General features: G+C 43.6%; 14 non-coding genes and 2 pseudogenes across 14 annotated transcripts; all 16 read right to left on the bottom strand.

The window, feature by feature from the left end:
- Positions 1-214: 214 nt before the first annotated feature.
- Positions 215-333, bottom strand: LOC136735542 (5S ribosomal RNA). Its single transcript, XR_010811079.1, has one exon. It is a non-coding gene; the product is annotated as a 5S ribosomal RNA (ribosomal RNA).
- Positions 334-1,399: 1,066 nt separating this feature from the next.
- LOC136735470 (5S ribosomal RNA) lies at positions 1,400-1,518 on the bottom strand. Its single transcript, XR_010811054.1, has one exon. It is a non-coding gene; the product is annotated as a 5S ribosomal RNA (ribosomal RNA).
- A 1,058-nt stretch (positions 1,519-2,576) lies between these two features.
- LOC136735779 (5S ribosomal RNA) lies at positions 2,577-2,695 on the bottom strand. Its single transcript, XR_010811307.1, has one exon. It is a non-coding gene; the product is annotated as a 5S ribosomal RNA (ribosomal RNA).
- Positions 2,696-3,750: 1,055 nt separating this feature from the next.
- LOC136735543 (5S ribosomal RNA) lies at positions 3,751-3,869 on the bottom strand. The gene has a single exon (XR_010811080.1). It is a non-coding gene; the product is annotated as a 5S ribosomal RNA (ribosomal RNA).
- Positions 3,870-4,935: 1,066 nt separating this feature from the next.
- LOC136735544 (5S ribosomal RNA) lies at positions 4,936-5,054 on the bottom strand. The gene has a single exon (XR_010811081.1). It is a non-coding gene; the product is annotated as a 5S ribosomal RNA (ribosomal RNA).
- Positions 5,055-6,109: 1,055 nt separating this feature from the next.
- On the bottom strand, positions 6,110-6,228 carry LOC136735210 (5S ribosomal RNA). The gene has a single exon (XR_010810830.1). It is a non-coding gene; the product is annotated as a 5S ribosomal RNA (ribosomal RNA).
- Positions 6,229-7,294: 1,066 nt separating this feature from the next.
- LOC136735451 (uncharacterized) lies at positions 7,295-7,403 on the bottom strand (annotated as a pseudogene).
- A 1,066-nt stretch (positions 7,404-8,469) lies between these two features.
- Positions 8,470-8,588, bottom strand: LOC136735889 (5S ribosomal RNA). The gene has a single exon (XR_010811416.1). It is a non-coding gene; the product is annotated as a 5S ribosomal RNA (ribosomal RNA).
- Positions 8,589-9,643: 1,055 nt separating this feature from the next.
- Positions 9,644-9,752, bottom strand: LOC136735523 (uncharacterized; annotated as a pseudogene).
- A 1,066-nt stretch (positions 9,753-10,818) lies between these two features.
- On the bottom strand, positions 10,819-10,937 carry LOC136735711 (5S ribosomal RNA). Its single transcript, XR_010811242.1, has one exon. It is a non-coding gene; the product is annotated as a 5S ribosomal RNA (ribosomal RNA).
- A 1,066-nt stretch (positions 10,938-12,003) lies between these two features.
- Positions 12,004-12,122, bottom strand: LOC136735798 (5S ribosomal RNA). Its single transcript, XR_010811325.1, has one exon. It is a non-coding gene; the product is annotated as a 5S ribosomal RNA (ribosomal RNA).
- Positions 12,123-13,188: 1,066 nt separating this feature from the next.
- LOC136735929 (5S ribosomal RNA) lies at positions 13,189-13,307 on the bottom strand. Its single transcript, XR_010811456.1, has one exon. It is a non-coding gene; the product is annotated as a 5S ribosomal RNA (ribosomal RNA).
- A 1,055-nt stretch (positions 13,308-14,362) lies between these two features.
- On the bottom strand, positions 14,363-14,481 carry LOC136735545 (5S ribosomal RNA). Its single transcript, XR_010811082.1, has one exon. It is a non-coding gene; the product is annotated as a 5S ribosomal RNA (ribosomal RNA).
- A 1,055-nt stretch (positions 14,482-15,536) lies between these two features.
- On the bottom strand, positions 15,537-15,655 carry LOC136735155 (5S ribosomal RNA). Its single transcript, XR_010810777.1, has one exon. It is a non-coding gene; the product is annotated as a 5S ribosomal RNA (ribosomal RNA).
- A 1,055-nt stretch (positions 15,656-16,710) lies between these two features.
- LOC136735230 (5S ribosomal RNA) lies at positions 16,711-16,829 on the bottom strand. Its single transcript, XR_010810849.1, has one exon. It is a non-coding gene; the product is annotated as a 5S ribosomal RNA (ribosomal RNA).
- A 1,055-nt stretch (positions 16,830-17,884) lies between these two features.
- LOC136735431 (5S ribosomal RNA) lies at positions 17,885-18,003 on the bottom strand. Its single transcript, XR_010811036.1, has one exon. It is a non-coding gene; the product is annotated as a 5S ribosomal RNA (ribosomal RNA).
- Between the last annotated feature and the right edge of the window lie 391 nt (positions 18,004-18,394).

The raw sequence follows: 18,394 nt of genomic DNA on the forward strand, positions 1-18,394 counted from the left end.
TGAGAAAGATTAGGCAACATTTAGTCACTTCTAGCCATGATGCTCAATTTATTTACGAATGTACCCTAGTTACTAGGGACCGTTTACGTTGGAGAACAAGATCTATTGTATGCCTGTGTATTTGGGGAAGTCAAATCTGAAATAATGATGAAATTGCGTGTATCCAAAGTTAAAACTCGTGATTTGTCGCCCTCTGGTGTGTAAAAGATGCAAAAGCTTACAGCACCTGGTATTCCCAGGCGGTCTCCCATCCAAGTACTGACCAGGCCCGAGCCTGCTTAGCTTCCGAGATCGGACGAGATCGGGCGTATTCAGGCTAGTATGGCCGTAAGCCAGGGAGGGTGTCCCTGACGCTCTAGTTAAAGGGAAGGCAATATCCGTTTCTGCCGCTCATACTTACAGTTGAACTGTCTCTCTACTCTAAAGCCCGGGACACACCAGCGCGCCGCAGACAGTCCCTGCTAACACGCCACGTTGTGGCAACGTTGTGGCAACGTTGTGCGTTAGCTGGGGTGCCACACCAGACCGGAACTATATTTTACAAAACGAACACATTGTCTTGATAAAACAGCTGTAATTGAGTGCCTGACACGCCAGTCAAGCGCAATCTTGAGAAGGTGTGCATTTCAGTAAGGATTTCAATTGACATGCAGTATGAAACTGAAAGGAGGTTGCATCACTATGATGCATAACATTGCATGTAGTGTATTTTCAAGTGTGTGCATTCATCCTGTTGTCATTTTGTTTTGAAAGCAGATGAATCATTCAACAGGTTGCTGAGACAAATGTAAACCAGTAAAACATATGAAGAGAAACAAACCTTGAATATAAGTTCAGTTGTTTAAACATTTGACAAACTATGGTGAAGGGGTAAGAAAACACACAAATCCAGCAGCTCCTGTATTTCAATACACCAGAACCCAATATTATTGGCGAGTCGGGTAGTCCATCATCACAGTTCGAGGGCAGGCATCATTTCAGTAATTTCATCCCGTTGCATTCACATCCGTGCCTTGAATGAGATTGAATGTGATCTTTGCTCTCAAGTATGTTCCCAAGTTTTACACTTTCGTGCTTTGCATGAATGGGAATGGAACCGAGTGTGTTGAATGAGGCTCCTTGTGAGCACTGAATTTTGTCCGGTGGAGTTCCTTTTTGTGTTGCTGTAATTGTGTCATTTCTTGATGAGAAAGATTAGGCAACATTTAGTCACTTCTAGCCATGATGCTCAATTTATTTACGAATGTACGCTAGTTACTAGGGACCGTTTACGTTGGAGAACAAGATCTATTTTATGCCTGTGTATTTGGGGAAGTAAAATCTGAAATAATGATGAAATTGTGTGTATCCAAAGTTAAAACTCGTGATTTGTCGCCCTCTGGTGTGTAAAAGGTGCAAGAGGTTACAGCACCTGGTATTCCCAGGCGGTCTCCCATCCAAGTACTGACCAGGCCCGAGCCTGCTTGGCTTCCGAGATCGGACGAGATCGGGCATATTCAGGATAGTATGGCCGTAAGTCAGGGAGGCTGTCCCTGACGCTCTACTTAAAGGGAAGGAAATATCCGTTTCTGCCGTTCATACTTGCAGTTGAACTGTCTCTCTACTCTAAAGCCCGGGACACAGCAGCGCGCCGCAGACAGTCCCTGCTAACACGCCACGTTGTGGCAACATTGTGCGTTAGCTGGGGTGCCACACCAGACCGGAACTATATTTTACAAAACGAACACATTGTCTTGATAATACAGCTGTAATTGAGTGCCTGACACGCCAGTCAAGCGCAATCTTGAGAAGGTGTGCATTTCAGTAAGGATTTCAATTGACATGCAGTATGAAACTGAAAGGAGGTTGCATCACTATGATGCATAACATTGCATGTATTGTATTTTCAAGTGTGTGCATTCATCCTGTTGTCATTTTGTTTTGAAAGTAGAAGAATCATTTTTGCTGAGGTTGCTGAGACAAATGTAAACCAGTAAAACATATGAAGAGAAACAAACCTTGAATATAAGTTCAGTTGTTTAAACATTTGACAAACTATGGTGAGGGGGTAAGAAAACACACAAATCCAGCAGCTCCTGTATTTCAATACACCAGAACCCAATATTATTGGCGAGTCGGGTAGTCCATCATCACAGTTCGAGGGCAGGCATCATTTCAGTAATTTCATCCCGTTGCATTCACATCCGTGCCTTGAATGAGATTGAATGTGATCTTTGCTCTCAAGTATGTTCCCAAGTTTTACACTTTCGTGCTTTGCATGAATGGGAATGGAACCGTGTGTGTTGAATGAGGCTCCTTGTGAGCACTGAACTTTGTCCGGTGGAGTTCCTTTTTGTGTTGCTGTAATTGTGTCATTTCTCGATGAGAAAGATTAGGCAACATTTAGTCACTTCTAGCCATGATGCTCAATTTATTTACGAATGTACCCTAGTTACTAGGGACCGTTTACGTTGGAGAACAAGATCTATTGTATGCCTGTGTATTTGGGGAAGTAAAATCTGAAATAATGATGAAATTGCGTGTATCCAAAGTTAAAACTCGTGATTTGTCGCCCTCTGGTGTGTAAAAGATGCAAAAGCTTACAGCACCTGGTATTCCCAGGTGGTCTCCCATCCAAGTACTGACCAGGCCCGAGCCTGCTTGGCTTCCGAGATCGGACGAGATCGGGCGTATTCAGGCTAGTATGGCCGTAAGCAAGGGAGGCTGTCCTTGACCCTCTACTTAAAGGGAAGGCAATATCCGTTTCTGCCGCTCATACTTGCAGTTGAACTGTCTCTCTACTCTAAAGTCCGGGACACACCAGCACGCTGCAGACAGTCCCTGCTAACACGAAACGTTGTGGCAACGTTGTGCGTTAGCTGGGGTGCCACACCAGACCGGAACTATATTTTACAAAACGAACACATTGTCTTGATAAAACAGCTGTAATTGAGTGCCTGACACGCCAGTCAAGCGCAATCTTGAGAAGGTGTGCATTTCAGTAAGGATTTCAATTGACATGCAGTATGAAACTGAAAGGAGGTTGCATCACTATGATGCATAACATTGCATGTATTGTATTTTCAAGTGTGTGCATTCATCCTGTTGTCATTTTGTTTTGAAAGCAGAAGAATCATTCAACAGGTTGCTGAGACAAATGTAAACCAGTAAAACATATGAAGAGAAACAAACCTTGAATATAAGTTCAGTTGTTTAAACATTTGACAAACTATGGTGAGGGGGTAAGAAAACACACAAATCCAGCAGCTCCTGTATTTCAATACACCAGAACCCAATATTATTGGCGAGTCGGGTAGTCCATCATCACAGTTCGAGGGCAGGCATCATTTCAGTAATTTCATCCCGTTGCATTCACATCCGTGCCTTGAATGAGATTGAATGTGATCTTTGCTCTCAAGTATGTTCCCAAGTTTTACACTTTCGTGCTTTGCATGAATGGGAATGGAACCGTGTGTGTTGAATGAAGCTCCTTGTGAGCACTGAACTTTGTCCGGTGGAGTTCCTTTTTGTGTTGCTGTAATTGTGTCATTTCTCGATGAGAAAGATTAGGCAACATTTAGTCACTTCTAGCCATGATGCTCAATTTATTTACGAATGTACCCTAGTTACTAGGGACCGTTTACGTTGGAGAACAAGATCTATTGTATGCCTGTGTATTTGGGGAAGTCAAATCTGAAATAATGATGAAATTGCGTGTATCCAAAGTTAAAACTTGTGATTTGTCGCCCTCTGGTGTGTAAAAGATGCAAAAGCTTACAGCACCTGGTATTCCCAGGCGGTCTCCCATCCAAGTACTGACCAGGCCCGAGCCTGCTTAGCTTCCGAGATCGGACGAGATCGGGCGTATTCAGGCTAGTATGGCCGTAAGCCAGGGAGGCTGTCCCTGACGCTCTACTTAAAGGGAAGGCAATATCCGTTTCTGCCGTTCATACTTACAGTTGAACTGTCTCTCTACTCTAAAGCCCGGGACACACCAGCACGCCGCAGACAGTCCCTGCTAACACGCCACGTTGTGGCAACATTGTGGCAACGTTGTGCGTTAGCTGGGGTGCCACACCAGACCGGAACTATATATTACAAAACGAACACATTCTCTTGATAAAACAGCTGTAATTGAGTGCCTGACACGCCAGTCAAGCGCAATCTTGAGAAGGTGTGCATTTCAGTAAGGATTTCAATTGACATGCAGTATGAAACTGAAAGGAGGTTGCATCACTATGATGCATAACATTGCATGTATTGTATTTTCAAGTGTGTGCATTCATCCTGTTGTCATTTTGTTTTGAAAGCAGAAGAATCATTCAACAGGTTGCTGAGACAAATGTAAACCAGTAAAACATATGAAGAGAAACAAACCTTGAATATAAGTTCAGTTGTTTAAACATTTGACAAACTATGGTGAGGGGGTAAGAAAACACACAAATCCAGCAGCTCCTGTATTTCAATACACCAGAACCCAATATTATTGGCGAGTCGGGTAGTCCATCATCACAGTTCGAGGGCAGGCATCATTTCAGTAATTTCATCCCGTTGCATTCACATCCGTGCCTTGAATGAGATTGAATGTGATCTTTGCTCTCAAGTATTTTCCCAAGTTTTACACTTTCGTGCTTTGCATGAATGGGAATGGAACCGTGTGTGTTGAATTAGGCTCCTTGTGAGCACTGAACTTTGTCCGGTGGAGTTCCTTTTTGTGTTGCTGTAATTGTGTCATTTCTCGATGAGAAAGATTAGGCAACATTTAGTCACTTCTAGCCATGATGCTCAATTTATTTACGAATGTACACTAGTTACTAGGGATCGTTTACGTTGGAGAACAAGATCTATTCTATGCCTGTGTATTTGGGGAAGTCAAATCTGAAATAATGATGAAATTGCGTGTATCCAAAGTTAAAACTCGTGATTTGTCGCCCTCTGGTGTGTAAAAGATGCAAAAGCTTACAGCACCTGGTATTCCCAGGCGGTCTCCCATCCAAGTACTGACCAGGCCCGAGCCTGCTTAGCTTCCGAGATCGGACGAGATCGGGCGTATTCAGGCTAGTATGGCCGTAAGCCAGGGAGGCTGTCCCTGACGCTCTACTTAAAGGGAAGGCAATATCCGTTTCTTCCGCTCATACTTGCAATTGAACTGTCTCTCTACTCTAAAGTCCGGGACACACCAGCGCGCCGCAGACAGTCCCTGCTAACACGAAACGTTGTGGCAACGTTGTGCGTTAGCTGGGGTGCCACACCAGACCGGAACTATATATTACAAAACGAACACATTGTCTTGATAAAACAGCTGTAATTGAGTGCCTGACACGCCAGTCAAGCGCAATCTTGAGAAGGTGTGCATTTCAGTAAGGATTTCAATTGACATGCAGTATGAAACTGAAAGGAGGTTGCATCACTATGATGCATAACATTGCATGTATTGTATTTTCAAGTGTGTGCATTCATCCTGTTGTCATTTTGTTTTGAAAGCAGAAGAATCATTCAACAGGTTGCTGAGACAAATGTAAACCAGTAAAACATATGAAGAGAAACAAACCTTGAATATAAGTTCAGTTGTTTAAACATTTGACAAACTATGGTGAGGGGGTAAGAAAACACACAAATCCAGCAGCTCCTGTATTTCAATACACCAGAACCCAATATTATTGGCGAGTCGGGTAGTCCATCATCACAGTTCGAGGGCAGGCATCATTTCAGTAATTTCATCCCGTTGCATTCACATCCGTGCCTTGAATGAGATTGAATGTGATCTTTGCTCTCAAGTATGTTCCCAAGTTTTACACTTTCGTGATTTGCATGAATGGGAATGGAGCCGTGTGTGTTGAATGAAGCTCCTTGTGAGCACTGAACATTGTCCGGTGGAGTTCCTTTTTGTGTTGCTGTAATTGTGTCATTTCTCGATGAGAAAGATTAGGCAACATTTAGTCACTTCTAGCCATGATGCTCAATTTATTTACGAATGTACCCTAGTTACTAGGGACCGTTTACGTTGGAGAACAAGATCTATTGTATGCCTGTGTATTTGGGGAAGTCAAATCTGAAATAATGATGAAATTGCGTGTATCCAAAGTTAAAACTCGTGATTTGTCGCCCTCTGGTGTGTAAAAGATGCAAAAGCTTACAGCACCTGGTATTCCCAGGCGCTCTCCCATCCAAGTACTGACCAGGCCCGAGCCTGCTTAGCTTCCGAGATCGGACGAGATCGGGCGTATTCAGGCTAGTATGGCCGTAAGCCAGGGAGGCTGTCCCTGACGCTCTACTTAAAGGGAAGGCAATATCCGTTTCTGCCGTTCATACTTGCAGTTGAACTGTCTCTCTACTCTAAAGCCCGGGACACACCAGCGCGCCGCAGACAGTCCCTGCTAACACGCCACGTTGTGGCAACATTGTGGCAACGTTGTGCGTTAGCTGGGGTGCCACACCAGACCGGAACTATATATTACAAAACGAACACATTCTCTTGATAAAACAGCTGTAATTGAGTGCCTGACACGCCAGTCAAGCGCAATCTTGAGAAGGTGTGCATTTCAGTAAGGATTTCAATTGACATGCAGTATGAAACTGAAAGGAGGTTGCATCACTATGATGCATAACATTGCATGTATTGTATTTTCAAGTGTGTGCATTCATCCTGTTGTCATTTTGTTTTGAAAGCAGAAGAATCATTCAACAGGTTGCTGAGACAAATGTAAACCAGTAAAACATATGAAGAGAAACAAACCTTGAATATAAGTTCAGTTGTTTAAACATTTGACAAACTATGGTGAGGGGGTAAGAAAACACACAAATCCAGCAGCTCCTGTATTTCAATACACCAGAACCCAATATTATTGGCGAGTCGGGTAGTCCATCATCACAGTTCGAGGGCAGGCATCATTTCAGTAATTTCATCCCGTTGCATTCACATCCGTGCCTTGAATGAGATTGAATGTGATCTTTGCTCTCAAGTATGTTCCCAAGTTTTACACTTTCGTGCTTTGCATGAATGGGAATGGAACCGTGTGTGTTGAATGAGGCTCCTTGTGAGCACTGAACTTTGTCCGGTGGAGTTCCTTTTTGTGTTGCTGTAATTGTGTCATTTCTCGATGAGAAAGATTAGGCAACATTTAGTCACTTCTAGCCATGATGCTCAATTTATTTACGAATGTACCCTAGTTACTAGGGACCGTTTACGTTGGAGAACAAGATCTATTGTATGCCTGTGTATTTGGGGAAGTCAAATCTGAAATAATGATGAAATTGCGTGTATCCAAAGTTAAAACTCGTGATTTGTCGCCCTCTGGTGTGTAAAAGATGCAAAAGCTTACAGCACCTGGTATTCCCAGGCGGTCTCCCATCCAAGTACTGACCAGGCCCGAGCCTGCTTAGCTTCCGAGATCGGGCGTATTCAGGCTAGTATGGCCGTAAGCCAGGGAAGCTGTCCCTGACGCTCTACTTAAAGGGAAGGCAATATCCGTTTCTGCCGCTCATACTTGCAGTTGAACTGTCTCTCTACTCTAAAGCCCGGGACACACCAGCGCGCTGCAGCCAGTCCCTTCTTACATGCCACGTTGTGGCAACATTGTGGCAACGTTGTGCGTTAGCTGGGGTGCCACACCAGACCGGAACTATATATTACAAAACGAACACATTGTCTTGATAAAACAGCTGTAATTGCGTGCCTGACACGCCAGTCAAGCGCAATCTTGAGAAGGTGTGCATTTCAGTAAGGATTTCAATTGACATGCAGTATGAAACTGAAAGGAGGTTGCATCACTATGATGCATAACATTGCATGTATTGTATTTTCAAGTGTGTGCATTCATCCTGTTGTCATTTTGTTTTGAAAGCAGAAGAATCATTCAACAGGTTGCTGAGACAAATGTAAACCAGTAAAACATATGAAGAGAAACATACCTTGAATATAAGTTCAGTTGTTTAAACATTTGACAAACTATGGTGAGGGGGTAAGAAAACACACAAATCCAGCAGCTCCTGTATTTCAATACACCAGAACCCAATATTATTGGCGAGTCGGGTAGTCCATCATCACAGTTCGAGGGCAGGCATCATTTCAGTAATTTCATCCCGTTGCATTCACATCCGTGCCTTGAATGAGATTGAATGTGATCTTTGCTCTCAAGTATGTTCCCAAGTTTTACACTTTCGTGCTTTGCATGAATGGGAATGGAACCGTGTGTGTTGAATGAGGCTCCTTGTGAGCACTGAACTTTGTCCGGTGGAGTTCCTTTTTGTGTTGCTGTAATTGTGTCATTTCTCGATGAGAAAGATTAGGCAACATTTAGTCACTTCTAGCCATGATGCTCAATTTATTTACGAATGTACCCTAGTTACTAGGGACCGTTTACGTTGGAGAACAAGATCTATTGTATGCCTGTGTATTTGGGGAAGTCAAATCTGAAATAATGATGAAATTGCGTGTATCCAAAGTTAAAACTCGTGATTTGTCGCCCTCTGGTGTGTAAAAGATGCAAAAGCTTACAGCACCTGGTATTCCCAGGCGGTCTCCCATCCAAGTACTGACCAGGCCCGAGCCTGCTTAGCTTCCGAGATCGGACGAAATCGGGCGTATTCAGGCTAGTATGGCCGTAAGCCAGGGAAGCTGTCCCTGACGCTCTACTTAAAGGGAAGGCAATATCCGTTTCTGCCGCTCATACTTGCAGTTGAACTGTCTCTCTACTCTAAAGTCCGGGACACACCAGCGCGCCGCAGACAGTCCCTGCTAACACGAAACGTTGTGGCAACGTTGTGCGTTAGCTGGGGTGCCACACCAGACCGGAACTATATTTTACAAAACGAACACATTGTCTTGATAATACAGCTGTAATTGAGTGCCTGACATGCCAGTCAAGCGCAATCTTGAGAAGGTGTGCATTTCAGTAAGGATTTCAATTGACATGCAGTATGAAACTGAAAGGAGGTTGCATCACTATGATGCATAACATTGCATGTATTGTATTTTCAAGTGTGTGCATTCATCCTGTTGTCATTTTGTTTTGAAAGCAGAAGAATCATTCAACAGGTTGCTGAGACAAATGTAAACCAGTAAAACATATGAAGAGAAACAAACCTTGAATATAAGTTCAGTTGTTTAAACATTTGACAAACTATGGTGAGGGGGTAAGAAAACACACAAATCCAGCAGCTCCTGTATTTCAATACACCAGAACCCAATATTATTGGCGAGTCGGGTAGTCCATCATCACAGTTCGAGGGCAGGCATCATTTCAGTAATTTCATCCCGTTGCATTCACATCCGTGCCTTGAATGAGATTGAATGTGATCTTTGCTCTCAAGTATGTTCCCAAGTTTTACACTTTCGTGCTTTGCATGAATGGGAATGGAACCGTGTGTGTTGAATGAGGCTCCTTGTGAGCACTGAACTTTGTCCGGTGGAGTTCCTTTTTGTGTTGCTGTAATTGTGTCATTTCTCGATGAGAAAGATTAGGCAACATTTAGTCACTTCTAGCCATGATGCTCAATTTATTTACGAATGTACCCTAGTTACTAGGGACCGTTTACGTTGGAGAACAAGATCTATTGTATGCCTGTGTATTTGGGGAAGTCAAATCTGAAATAATGATGAAATTGCGTGTATCCAAAGTTAAAACTCGTGATTTGTCGCCCTTTGGTGTGTAAAAGATGCAAAAGCTTACAGCACCTGGTATTCCCAGGCTGTCTCCCATCCAAGTACTGACCAGGCACGAGCCTGCTTAGCTTCCGAGATCGGGCGTATTCAGGCTAGTATGGCCGTAAGCCAGGAAGGCTGTCCCTGACGCTCTACTTAAAGGGACGGCAATATCCGTTTCTGCCGCTCATACTTGCAGTTGAACTGTCTCTCTACTCTAAAGCCCGGGACACACCAGCGCGCTGCAGCCAGTCCCTGCTTACATGCCACATTGTGGCAACATTGTGGCAACGTTGTGCGTTAGCTGGGGTGCCACACCAGACCGGAACTATATATTACAAAACGAACACATTGTCTTGATAAAACAGCTGTAATTGCGTGCCTGACACGCCAGTCAAGCGCAATCTTGAGAAGGTGTGCATTTCAGTAAGGATTTCAATTGACATGCAGTATGAAACTGAAAGGAGGTTGCATCACTATGATGCATAACATTGCATGTATTGTATTTTCAAGTGTGTGCATTCATCCTGTTGTCATTTTGTTTTGAAAGCAGAAGAATCATTCAACAGGTTGCTGAGACAAATGTAAACCAGTAAAACATATGAAGAGAAACATACCTTGAATATAAGTTCAGTTGTTTAAACATTTGACAAACTATGGTGAGGGGGTAAGAAAACACACAAATCCAGCAGCTCCTGTATTTCAATACACCAGAACCCAATATTATTGGCGAGTCGGGTAGTCCATCATCACAGTTCGAGGGCAGGCATCATTTCAGTAATTTCATCCCGTTGCATTCACATCCGTGCCTTGAATGAGATTGAATGTGATCTTTGCTCTCAAGTATGTTCCCAAGTTTTACACTTTCGTGCTTTGCATGAATGGGAATGGAACCGTGTGTGTTGAATGAGGCTCCTTGTGAGCACTGAACTTTGTCCGGTGGAGTTCCTTTTTGTGTTGCTGTAATTGTGTCATTTCTCGATGAGAAAGATTAGGCAACATTTAGTCACTTCTAGCCATGATGCTCAATTTATTTACGAATGTACCCTAGTTACTAGGGACCGTTTACGTTGGAGAACAAGATCTATTGTATGCCTGTGTATTTGGGGAAGTCAAATCTGAAATAATGATGAAATTGCGTGTATCCAAAGTTAAAACTCGTGATTTGTCGCCCTCTGGTGTGTAAAAGATGCAAAAGCTTACAGCACCAGGTATTCCCAGGCGGTCTCCCATCCAAGTACTGACCAGGCCCGAGCCTGCTTAGCTTCCGAGATCGGACGAGATCGGGCGTATTCAGGCTAGTATGGCCGTAAGCCAGGGAGGCTGTCCCTGACGCTCTACTTAAAGGGAAGGCAATATCCGTTTCTGCCGTTCATACTTACAGTTGAACTGTCTCTCTACTCTAAAGCCCGGGACACACCAGCGCGCCGCAGACAGTCCCTGCTAACACGCCACGTTGTGGCAACATTGTGGCAACGTTGTGCGTTAGCTGGGGTGCCACACCAGACCGGAACTATATTTTACAAAACGAACACATTGTCTTGATAAAACAGCTGTAATTGAGTGCCTGACACGCCAGTCAAGCGCAATCTTGAGAAGGTGTGCATTTCAGTAAGGATTTCAATTGACATGCAGTATGAAACTGAAAGGAGGTTGCATCACTATGATGCATAACATTGCATGTATTGTATTTTCAAGTGTGTGCATTCATCCTGTTGTCATTTTGTTTTGAAAGCAGAAGAATCATTCAACAGGTTGCTGAGACAAATGTAAACCAGTAAAACATATGAAGAGAAACAAACCTTGAATATAAGTTCAGTTGTATAAACATTTGACAAACTATGGTGAGGGGGTAAGAAAACACACAAATCCAGCAGCTCCTGTATTTCAATACACCAGAACCCAATATTATTGGCGAGTCGGGTAGTCCATCATCACAGTTCGAGGGCAGGCATCATTTCAGTAATTTCATCCCGTTGCATTCACATCCGTGCCTTGAATGAGATTGAATGTGATCTTTGCTCTCAAGTATGTTCCCAAGTTTTACACTTTCGTGCTTTGCATGAATGGGAATGGAACCGTGTGTGTTGAATGAGGCTCCTTGTGAGCACTGAACTTTGTCCAGTGGAGTTCCTTTTTGTGTTGCTGTAATTGTGTCATTTCTCGATGAGAAAGATTAGGCAACATTTAGTCACTTCTAGCCATGATGCTCAATTTATTTACGAATGTACCCTAGTTACTAGGGACCGTTTACGTTGGAGAACAAGATCTATTGTATGCCTGTGTATTTGGGGAAGTCAAATCTGAAATAATGATGAAATTGCGTGTATCCAAAGTTAAAACTCGTGATTTGTCGCCCTCTGGTGTGTAAAAGATGCAAAAGCTTACAGCACCTGGTATTCCCAGGCGGTCTCCCATCCAAGTACTGACCAGGCCAGAGCCTGCTTAGCTTCCGAGATCGGACGAGATCGGGCGTATTCAGGCTAGTATGGCCGTAAGCCAGGGAGGCTGTCCCTGACGCTCTACTTAAAGGGAAGGCAATATCCTTTTCTGCCGTTCATACTTACAGTTGAACTGTCTCTCTACTCTAAAGCCCGGGACACACCAGTGCGCCGCAGACAGTCCCTGCTAACACGCCACGTTGTGGCAACGTTGTGGCAACGTTGTGCGTTAGCTGGGGTGCCACACCAGACCGGAACTATATTTTACAAAACGAACACATTGTCTTGATAAAACAGCTGTAATTGAGTGCCTGACACGCCAGTCAAGCGCAATCTTGAGAAGGTGTGCATTTCAGTAAGGATTTCAATTGACATGCAGTATGAAACTGAAAGGAGGTTGCATCACTATGATGCATAACATTGCATGTATTGTATTTTCAAGTGTGTGCATTCATCCTGTTGTCATTTTGTTTTGAAAGCAGAAGAATCATTCAACAGGTTGCTGAGACAAATGTAAACCAGTAAAACATATGAAGAGAAACAAACCTTGAATATAAGTTCAGTTGTTTAAACATTTGACAAACTATGGTGAGGGGGTAAGAAAACACACAAATCCAGCAGCTCCTGTATTTCAATACACCAGAACCCAATATTATTGGCGAGTCGGGTAGTCCATCATCACAGTTCGAGGGCAGGCATCATTTCAGTAATTTCATCCCGTTGCATTCACATCCGTGCCTTGAATGAGATTGAATGTGATCTTTGCTCTCAAGTATGTTCCCAAGTTTTACACTTTCGTGCTTTGCATGAATGGGAATGGAACCGTGTGTGTTGAATGAGGCTCCTTGTGAGCACTGAACTTTGTCCGGTGGAGTTCCTTTTTGTGTTGCTGTAATTGTGTCATTTCTCGATGAGAAAGATTAGGCAACATTTAGTCACTTCTAGCCATGATGCTCAATTTATTTACGAATGTACCCTAGTTACTAGGGACCGTTTACATTGGAGAACAAGATCTATTGTATGCCTGTGTATTTGGGGAAGTCAAATCTGAAATAATGATGAAATTGCGTGTATCCAAAGTTAAAACTCGTGATTTGTCGCCCTCTGGTGTGTAAAAGATGCAAAAGCTTACAGCACCTGGTATTCCCAGGCGGTCTCCCATCCAAGTACTGACCAGGCCGGAGCCTGCTTAGCTTCCGAGATCGGACGAGATCGGGCGTATTCAGGCTAGTATGGCCGTAAGCCGGGGAGGCTGTCCCTGATGCTCTACTTAAAGGGAAGGCAATATCCGTTTCTGCCGCTCATACTTGCAGTTGAACTGTCTCTCTACTCTAAAGTCCGGGACACACCAGCGCGCCGCAGACAGTCCCTGCTAACACGAAACGTTGTGGCAACGTTGTGCGTTAACTGGGGTGCCACACCAGACCGGAACTATATTTTACAAAACGAACACATTGTCTTGATAATACAGCTGTAATTGAGTGCCTGACACGCCAGTCAAGCGCAATCTTGAGAAGGTGTGCATTTCAGTAAGGATTTCAATTGACATGCAGTATGAAACTGAAAGGAGGTTGCATCACTATGATGCATAACATTGCATGTATTGTATTTTCAAGTGTGTGCATTCATCCTGTTGTCATTTTGTTTTGAAAGCAGAAGAATCATTCAACAGGTTGCTGAGACAAATGTAAACCAGTAAAACATATGAAGAGAAACAAACCTTGAATATAAGTTCAGTTGTTTAAACATTTGACAAACTATGGTGAGGGGGTAAGAAAACACACAAATCCAGCAGCTCCTGTATTTCAATACACCAGAACCCAATATTATTGGCGAGTCGGGTAGTCCATCATAACAGTTCGAGGGCAGGCATCATTTCAGTAATTTCATCCCGTTGCATTCACATCCGTGCCTTGAATGAGATTGAATGTGATCTTTGCTCTCAAGTATGTTCCCAAGTTTTACACTTTCGTGCTTTGCATGAATGGGAATGGAACCGTGTGTGTTGAATGAGGCTCCTTGTGAGCACTGAACTTTGTCCGGTGGAGTTCCTTTTTGTGTTGCTGTAATTGTGTCATTTCTCGATGAGAAAGATTAGGCAACATTTAGTCACTTCTAGCCATGATGCTGAATTTATTTACGAATGTACCCTAGTTACTAGGGACCGTTTACGTTGGAGAACAAGATCTATTGTATGCCTGTGTATTTGGGGAAGTCAAATCTGAAATAATGATGAAATTGCGTGTATCCAAAGTTAAAACTCGTGATTTGTCGCCCTCTGGTGTGTAAAAGATGCAAAAGCTTACAGCACCTGGTATTCCCAGGCGGTCTCCCATCCAAGTACTGACCAGGCCCGAGCCTGCTTAGCTTCCGAGATCGGACGAGATCGGGCGTATTCAGGCTAGTATGGCCGTAAGCCGGGGAAGCTGTCCCTGACGCTCTACTTAAAGGGAAGGCAATATCCGTTTCTGCCGCTCATACTTGCAGTTGAACTGTCTCTCTACTCTAAAGTCCGGGACACACCAGCGCGCCGCAGACAGTCCCTGCTAACACGAAACGTTGTGGCAACGTTGTGCGTTAGCTGGGGTGCCACACCAGACCGGAACTATATTTTACAAAACGAACACATTGTCTTGATAAAACAGCTGTAATTGAGTGCCTGACACGCCAGTCAAGCGCAATCTTGAGAAGGTGTGCATTTCAGTAAGGATTTCAATTGACATGCAGTATGAAACTGAAAGGAGGTTGCATCACTATGATGCATAACATTGCATGTATTGTATTTTCAAGTGTGTGCATTCATCCTGTTGTCATTTTGTTTTGAAAGCAGAAGAATCATTCAACAGGTTGATGAGACAAATGTAAACCAGTAAAACATATGAAGAGAAACAAACCTTGAATATAAGTTCAGTTGTATAAACATTTGACAAACTATGGTGAGGGGGTAAGAAAACACACAAATCCAGCAGCTCCTGTATTTCAATACACCAGAACCCAATATTATTGGCGAGTCGGGTAGTCCATCATCACAGTTCGAGGGCAGGCATCATTTCAGTAATTTCATCCCGTTGCATTCACATCCGTGCCTTGAATGAGATTGAATGTGATCTTTGCTCTCAAGTATGTTCCCAAGTTTTACACTTTCGTGCTTTGCATGAATGGGAATGGAACCGTGTGTGTTGAATGAGGCTCCTTGTGAGCACTGAACTTTGTCCGGTGGAGTTCCTTTCTGTGTTGCTGTAATTGTGTCATTTCTCGATGAGAAAGATTAGGCAACATTTAGTCACTTCTAGCCATGATGCTCAATTTATTTACGAATGTACCCTAGTTACTAGGGACCGTTTACGTTGGAGAACAAGATCTATTGTATGCCTGTGTATTTGGGGAAGTCAAATCTGAAATAATGATGAAATTGCGTGTATCCAAAGTTAAAACTCGTGATTTGTTGCCCTCTGGTGTGTAAAAGATGCAAAAACTTACAGCACCTGGTATTCCCAGGCGGTCTCCCATCCAAGTACTGACCAGGCCCGAGCCTGCTTAGCTTCCAAGATCGGACGAGATCGGGCGTATTCAGGCTAGTATGGCCGTAAGCCAGGGAAGCTGTCCCTGACGCTCTACTTAAAGGGAAGGCAATATCCGTTTCTGTCGCTCATACTTGCTGTTGAACTGTCTCTCTACTCTAAAGTCCGGGACACACCAGCGCGCCGCAGACAGTCCCTGCTAACACGAAACGTTGTGGCAACGTTGTGCGTTAGCTGGGGTGCCACACCAGACCGGAACTATATTTTACAAAACGAACACATTGTCTTGATAATACAGCTGTAATTGAGTTCCTGACACGCCAGTAAAGCGCAATCTTGAGAAGGTGTGCATTTTAGTAAGGATTTCAATTGACATGCAGTATGAAACTGAAAGGAGGTTGCTTCACTATGATGCAAAACATTGCATGTATTGTATTTTCAAGTGTGTGCATTCATCCTGTTGTCATTTTGTTTTGAAAGCAGAAGAATCATTCAACAGGTTGCTGAGACAAATGTAAACCAGTAAAACATATGAAGAGAAACAAACCTTGAATATAAGTTCAGTTGTTTAAACATTTGACAAACTATGGTGAGGGGGTAAGAAAACACACAAATCCAGCAGCTCCTGTATTTCAATACACCAGAACCCAATATTATTGGCGAGTCGGGTAGTCCATCATCACAGTTCGAGGGCAGGCATCATTTCAGTAATTTCATCCCGTTGCATTCACATCCGTGCCTTGAATGAGATTGAATGTGATCTTTGCTCTCAAGTATGTTCCCAAGTTTTACACTTTCGTGCTTTGCATGAATGGGAATGGAACCGTGTGTGTTGAATGAGGCTCCTTGTGAGCACTGAACTTTGTCCGGTGGAGTTCCTTTTTGTGTTGCTGTAATTGTGTCATTTCTCGATGAGAAAGATTAGGCAACATTTAGTCACTTCTAGCCATGATGCTCAATTTATTTACGAATGTACCCTAGTTACTAGGGACCGTTTACGTTGGAGAACAAGATCTATTGTATGCCTGTGTATTTGGGGAAGTCAAATCTGAAATAATGATGAAATTGCGTGTATCCAAAGTTAAAACTCGTGATTTGTCGCCCTCTGGTGTGTAAAAGATGGAAAAGCTTACAGCACCTGGTATTCCCAGGCAGTCTCCCATCCAAGTACTGACCAGGCCGGAGCCTGCTTAGCTTCCGAGATCGGACGAGATCGGGCGTATTCAGGCTAGTATGGCCGTAAGCCGGGCAGGCTGTCCCTGATGCTCTACATAAAGGGAAGGCAATATCCGTTTCTGCCGCTCATACTTGCAGTTGAACTGTCTCTCTACTCTAAAGTCCGGGACACACCAGCGCGCCGCAGACAGTCCCTGCTAACACGAAACGTTGTGGCAACGTTGTGCGTTAGCTGGGGTGCCACACCAGACCGGAACTATATATTACAAAACGAACACATTCTCTTGATAAAACAGCTGTAATTGAGTGCCTGACACGCCAGTCAAGCGCAATCTTGAGAAGGTGTGCATTTCAGTAAGGATTTCAATTGACATGCAGTATGAAACTGAAAGGAGGTTGCATCACTATGATGCATAACATTGCATGTATTGTATTTTCAAGTGTGTGCATTCATCCTGTTGTCATTTTGCTTTGAAAGCAGAAGAATCATTCAACAGGTTGCTGAGACAAATGTAAACCAGTAAAACATATGAAGAGAAACAAACCTTGAATATAAGTTCAGTTGTTTAAACATTTGACAAACTATGGTGAGGGGGTAAGAAAACACACAAATCCAGCAGCTCCTGTATTTCAATACACCAGAACCCAATATTATTGGCGAGTCGGGTAGTCCATCATCACAGTTCGAGGGCAGGCATCATTTCAGTAATTTCATCCCGTTGCATTCACATCCGTGCCTTGAATGAGATTGAATGTGATCTTTGCTCTCAAGTATGTTCCCAAGTTTTACACTTTCGTGCTTTGCATGAATGGGAATGGAACCGTGTGTGTTGAATGAGGCTCCTTGTGAGCACTGAACTTTGTCCGGTGGAGTTCCTTTTTGTGTTGCTGTAATTGTGTCATTTCTCGATGAGAAAGATTAGGCAACATTTAGTCACTTCTAGCCATGATGCTCAATTTATTTACGAATGTACCCTAGTTACTAGGGACCGTTTACGTTGGAGAACAAGATCTATTGTATGCCTGTGTATTTGGGGTAGTCAAATCTGAAATAATGATGAAATTGCGTGTATCCAAAGTTAAAACTCGTGATTTGTCGCCCTCTGGTGTGTAAAAGATGCAAAAGCTTACAGCACCTGGTATTCCCAGGCGGTCTCCCATGCAAGTACTGACCAGGAACGAGCCTGCTTAGCTTCCGAGATCGGACGAGATCGGGCGTATTCAGGCTAGTAGGGCCGTAAGCCAGGAAGGCTGTCCCTGACGCTCTACTTAAAGGGAAGGCAATATCCGTTTCTGCCGTTCATACTTACAGTTGAACTGTCTCTCTTCTCTAAAGCCTGGGACACACCAGCGCGCCGCAGACAGTCCCTGCTAACACGCCACGTTGTGGCAACATTGTGGCAACGTTGTGCGTTAGCTGGGGTGCCACACCAGACCGGAACTATATATTACAAAACGAACACATTGTCTTGATAAAACAGCTGTAATTGAGTGCCTGACACGCCAGTCAAGCGCAATCTTGAGAAGGTGTGCATTTCAGTAAGGATTTCAATTGACATGCAGTATGAAACTGAAAGGAGGTTGCATCACTATGATGCATAACATTGCATGTATTGTATTTTCAAGTGTGTGCA

This window comes from Amia ocellicauda, unplaced genomic scaffold, assembly GCF_036373705.1.
Source record: "Amia ocellicauda isolate fAmiCal2 unplaced genomic scaffold, fAmiCal2.hap1 HAP1_SCAFFOLD_41, whole genome shotgun sequence".
NCBI lineage: Eukaryota > Metazoa > Chordata > Actinopteri > Amiiformes > Amiidae > Amia > Amia ocellicauda.